The sequence below is a fragment of the Sinocyclocheilus rhinocerous genome, unplaced genomic scaffold (assembly GCF_001515625.1).
Source record: "Sinocyclocheilus rhinocerous isolate Xijiao unplaced genomic scaffold, SAMN03320098_v1.1 scaffold2232, whole genome shotgun sequence".
In the NCBI taxonomy this organism is placed as follows: Eukaryota; Metazoa; Chordata; class Actinopteri; order Cypriniformes; family Cyprinidae; genus Sinocyclocheilus; species Sinocyclocheilus rhinocerous.
The window spans coordinates 341,896-347,785 of record NW_015662925.1 but is presented as its reverse complement, the minus strand read 5'-3'; positions in this window follow the sequence as shown (position 1 = coordinate 347,785).

Here is a 5,890-nt window from a genome sequence, read left to right as displayed (position 1 = left end):
CCATATGCGTCTTAAGCAAGACGCAGTACGAGTGAAGTATCGAAAGGGAACTGCACATTTTAGAGTGGCCTTTTCTTGTGGCCAGCCTAAGGCACACCTGTGCAATTATCATGCTGTCTAATCAGCATCTTGATGTGCCACACCTGTGAGGTGGATGGATTATCTCGGCAAAGGAGAAGTGCTCACTAACACAGATTTAGACAGATTTGTGAACAATATTTGAGAGAAATAGGCCTTTTGTGTACATAGAAAAAGTCTTAGATCTTTGAGTTCAGCTCATGAAAAATGGGGGCAAAAACAAAAGTGTTGTGTTTATAATTTTGTTCAGTCTATCTATCTATCTATCTATCTAACATTTTAATGACATAGTTCACTTTTCATGTTTAAGATATGATGGTCTACTGATATCACTGTTTAGCAAGCTTATGGATGAAGGTTCAAATCCTGACAACCTTCTTGCAAAACTGCAATTAAACATGTCAGCCAATAATCATCACTCATTGTATAAAGAAGATATGGGAAAAGGGTTAGTTATGGTCAGAATTATTGCCTCCCCTTGGTAAATATGAGCAAACAAGTCTGTGAAAATATGCATTTTTTATCCGTTTGATCTTTCTTTCAAAAAAAAAAAAAATCACAAAAATCTAATCTTGTATTGAAATACTGAAAATGGAAAATGGGAGGGAAAATAAATATTTAATAAATAATTAAATAAATGCTTTTATGAAATAAATGTTTTTCTCCAATAGACAGAGCCCACAATTATTGGCTCTATTTTTTTAAATACTTTTTGCAGTTAAGTTAACAGCTTTCAGCTTTAAGTTAACAGTTAAGAGTCTTTCCTGTAGTGCCTGATGTGGTTAGAGATCAGAGACAATTCTTCCATATAAAATCACTCCAGACCCTTCTGATTCCCAGCTTCGTGTTGGTGCTTCACCTCTTCAGTTCACCACACTCATTTTCTATAGGGTTCAGCTCAAGGAACTGGGATGGCCATAGCAGAAACTTTGTTTTGTGCTCAGTGACCCATTTTTGTGTTGATTCTGATGTTTGTTTTGGATTATTGTCTTGAAGGAAGATCCAACCACTGCACATTATATGATTTCTAGCAGGGACGGTCAGGTTTTGATTTCTTTTCATGATTTTTTCCCGAAACACTCCAAAACACCGCTCATGTGGTGATGTAGGTGCTGTTTGATATTTTTGTAGGCTTTCTGACCCCGAGACTCAGCTATTTTCTGCATTTCTCTAGCTGTGATCCATGGAGAGTCTGTGGCCACTCAAACTCTCCTCCTCACCTTGCTTTAAGACAATATAGACACACGTCCTCTTCCAGGCAGATTCATAACATTTCAAGTTTATTTCATGTTCCTAGTCACCCTGCAAGCTAAAAGAAATGTAAACATGAATAGGGATTATACTTCATATTTTATTCATAAGAATTTCTGGGGTGCTAATAATTGTGGCCAACGTGTATTGGAGAAAAACATTCATTTCATAATGTGACGATAAGGTAACTATAATGTAATTCATATGTAATGTAATCCTTTTTCCATTAAAAACATATACATTCTTTGAAATTTTACAGACAAATATCTTCCAACACATATTGTCCTCTGTACATGGACAAGTGTAAGTTATTTTTACAAATATAAGATGACAAATTCAATATAACAAAAAAACTAAATTCCTTGTTCTCTTAGCTTTACTTAAAAAAAATGCGTTATTTCAGCGATAAAAGAAAGAAAGAAAGAAAGAAAGAAAGAAAGAAAGAAAAAGAAAGAAAGAAAGTGCCAAACCTTTTGGTAATCAAGTAAATTGGGCCCGTTCTTCGTATGTGGGTTACTCAGTTAACTGGATTGTATTGTTATTTGACATGATCCAGGATTGTTAAATTCTTCAAAGCTCATCCTGGAGTCGCTGTCATAGCAACAGGTCCATTAGCTCAAACATGCTCAGGAGCAGACTTATTTCACGTAAACAGGATTAGACTGAATCATTTTAAGTATACTGAAAGTCTGTCCCAGCCACTGGTATTTTCTTACAAGAGAACCTTATTAAACCAGGAATAATAATAATAATAATAATAATAATAAACAGAATTTTAAAATTATTTTGAAAAAAATTTAAATGTTGTGTAATCTATAAAAAAATAGACATGATCAATTTTATTAATTGGGAGATTTATTCATGAAGGAATTTAATTTTATTGCAGTACACACATTACCAATAGTTTGTCTGAGCCATGGATTAATTTGAATGCTTTTATGCAGGTAGCTTTGATGCATCGCAGAAGATGCAGCCACTTCTCAAATCTCAAAATATTTTATGATGCGCAATTAATTTAAACATAGTCAGTTATATCTTAAAGCAGCACTATGTAACTTTTTCTGTGTTCAAAATTTGCAAAATGTATATAATGAGCGAGTACATCATGAATTCATCTTCCAAACCGCGTTTTTGTCTCATTCCGAATCACCCCGGTACACTTATAATAAGTACTTATATTTGGACTATTGTAGCCTGGTCGGGTAGTCACCGCTGCGGAGTAACACATACCTGCGTGAATCGCCACAGACATAAACTTAGAGAAGTAGCTCCGGTTGGAATGTTCTTCCGCGGGATGTGTGCAGTTCTGTTTATTAACCGCTAGAGCGCCAAAAGTTACATAGTGCTGCTTTAAGATGGATTTTATGGATTAAGAAACTTTAATTAATGCTGTCACATATAACAAATTTGCTAATAACAAAAGGCTATTGTTGACACTGAACAATGTTGCATGTACAAATACTAGAAATTGTAAAAAAAAAATAAAAAATACAATCATTTAAAAAAACAGTTACACATTTTAAATATTTGTTAGAACTCTTATGTAATTTTGCTCGCTTAGCTGTTTCTTTGATCTTAATTATATGATGTCATTACGTTACTGTCTTGCCGCCAGCCAATCACTGGATTGCTGATCATGCTTTCGAGTAACAATATATCTGCCCTTTCCAATGAACATGTCAACACAGAGTAATCTCAGACAACTTATTCCAGATATTTTAATTAAATATGCTTGTTTGAAGAACCAAGTTAGCTAGAGATCAGTTATCAGGATTAAAAGATCTGGCATCTGTAAAATCATCTCAGATGTATTAAGCAAGGTACGAAAATTCAACTAAAGTTCAACTCGTTCTCATAGGAAACACAAAGGAGAGAAAGACACACTGGAGACAATCGCTGGAGTTCATCGCCAGAGATCAGGAGAGCAGGCAAGAGTCCACTTTGAATGAATGAGACCGGACAATGAGGTGAGACTAGTTGTGTGTCTAAGTAGTAGTGCTGATGAGTGAACTTGATGAGGTGCAAGTGTGGCTGGTTAGTAGTCGGGAGAGAGAGAGCGCTGTTATTGGGTGTTCTCATAGCCTGGTCGATCCGTGACAGTACACCCCCTCCACGGCCCGCCGTGATGGCAGACCTCTTTCACAGAGTGCAGGACGATCAGGGTGCAAGTCATTGAAGGCTGAGAGCAGAATCCAGGATATTGTCTCTGGGGAGTCATTGGTCCAACCAGCTGTTTTTTTTTAATTGCCATCCTCTGCAGTACCCTCTTCCTTTTTACCAGGCTTGCAAAGTCCTGCCACTTCTGGCTGACCTCCTTCCCTGATCTCTTAACACCCCTGGTTGCAGTTAATTTTGTAGCAAAGTCCTCCCATATGTTTTGTTTTTCCTTATTTGTATGGTGTCCTTTAAATCTGCTGAAAATGACATCTTTGTTTCGCTCTACCTCCTCCAGAAGAGCAGTAATTTCATCTTTTTGAAAGTTTTTTTTTCTTTTTCTAATCTACATCAGGTGATGACTATTAGGTTCAAGGATACGGTTCTATGAGGTAATATTTCAGCACTTGACAAATGAACAGCGACTCTTAAGTAGCACGTAGAACGAGTTTTCGCGTGTTCATGTTAAGTGCATTTTTGGGAAACGAATGTGGAATTGCGGCAAGCATTCGTAACCTTGCACGTTGAGAGCGCTCTTAAGAGCTAAGATCCATGGTTTCTGTGAAACACGGACCTGCTCAATTCATATGGATTAGTTTTACGATCCCTTCATGAACTTTTTGAAGCATCAAAGTGGTAGTTGCATATACTGTCAAGAGAGGGACAGACACCTCTCAGATTTCATAAAAAATATCTTCATCTGTGTTCTGAAGATGAACACAAGTCTTACGGGTTGGAACAACATGAGGAGTAAATGATGACAGAATGTTTTTTTTGTTTGTTTTTTTTTGGGTGAACTATCCCAAGTGAAGTGTGCTCAGCTAGAAGCAGTGTAAAGATATTGTGGACTGCAGAACATTGATTTTAAGTTTCAAAGTTTACTGTGTAAAAACACTATTGAATGCTATTCATTTTTATTTGCTGATTAAATGTTTTTAATGTAACTGAATTTGATATTTTAACATTGATCAAAACACTGTTCAAAACACAATATACACTGTTTTAAGAACTTCAAGTATTATTCTGAGTGAGTCCATCATATAAACAGGGTTTTTTTTTTACTTGAAGCCTGTAAACAGCATATATAAAGGTGAATAAATTCATCTGAAAAGGATGCGTGGTAACACTTTAGAATTAGGGAACACGTTCACTATTGACTAAGAGTTTTCCCTCAGTAAAATTAATAATTAATAAAGTATTTGTTAAGTTTAGGTATGTTGTAGGATTAAGGGATCTAAAATCTGGTCATGCAGAATATTGCATTAATATGTGCTTAAATACAAATAAACAGTCAATATGCTAGTGATATGCATGCTAATAAGCAAGTTGCATATACTGTCAAGAGAGGGACAGACACCTCTCAGATTTCATAAAAAATATCTTCATCTGTGTTCTGAAGATGAACACAAGTCTTACGGGTTGGAACAACATGAGGAGTAAATGATGACAGAATGTTTTTTTTGTTTGTTTTTTTTTGGGTGAACTATCCCAAGTGAAGTGTGCTCAGCTAGAAGCAGTGTAAAGATATTGTGGACTGCAGAACATTGATTTTAAGTTTCAAAGTTTACTGTGTAAAAACACTATTGAATGCTATTCATTTTTATTTGCTGATTAAATGTTTTTAATGTAATTGAATTTGATATTTTAACATTGATCAAAACACTGTTCAAAACACAATATACACTGTTTTAAGAACTTCAAGTATTATTCTGAGTGAGTCCATCATATAAACAGGGTTTTTTTTTTACTTGAAGCCTGTAAACAGCATATATAAAGGTGAATAAATTCATCTGAAAAGGATGCGTGGTAACACTTTAGAATTAGGGAACACGTTCACTATTGACTAAGAGTTTTCCCTCAGTAAAATTAATAATTAATAAAGTATTTGTTAAGTTTAGGTATGTTGTAGGATTAAGGGATCTAAAATCTGGTCATGCAGAATATTGCATTAATATGTGCTTAAATACAAATAAACAGTCAATATGCTAGTGATATGCATGCTAATAAGCAACTAGTTAATAGTGAGAATTGGTCCCTAAACTAAAGTGTTAAAATAGTGTTAATCATACTTGGTATATTGCATTGTTGCGCTGTTGTAACATTGTAAAGTGAATAAATGTTTTGTTTTAAGACGCCTGTTTACTGTTTCATTACACTATTGTAGAAAAATGTAAAAAGATTTAAATACAGATTGAATACATTTTGAAAATTAAAAAAATATGTAGCTTATAAGAAGAAATTGTTAAATATAACTTTAAAAACAACAATGTTTATGTTTGATAAACTTAAAACTATAGTTTGTAAATTGAGTTGCCATTAATTAAGAGTGCAAGTTTAAAACATGTAAAGTCTAATAGAGCAAACAAAAATAAAATGAGTTCAAAATACTCAAAAAGATGATGCAAAG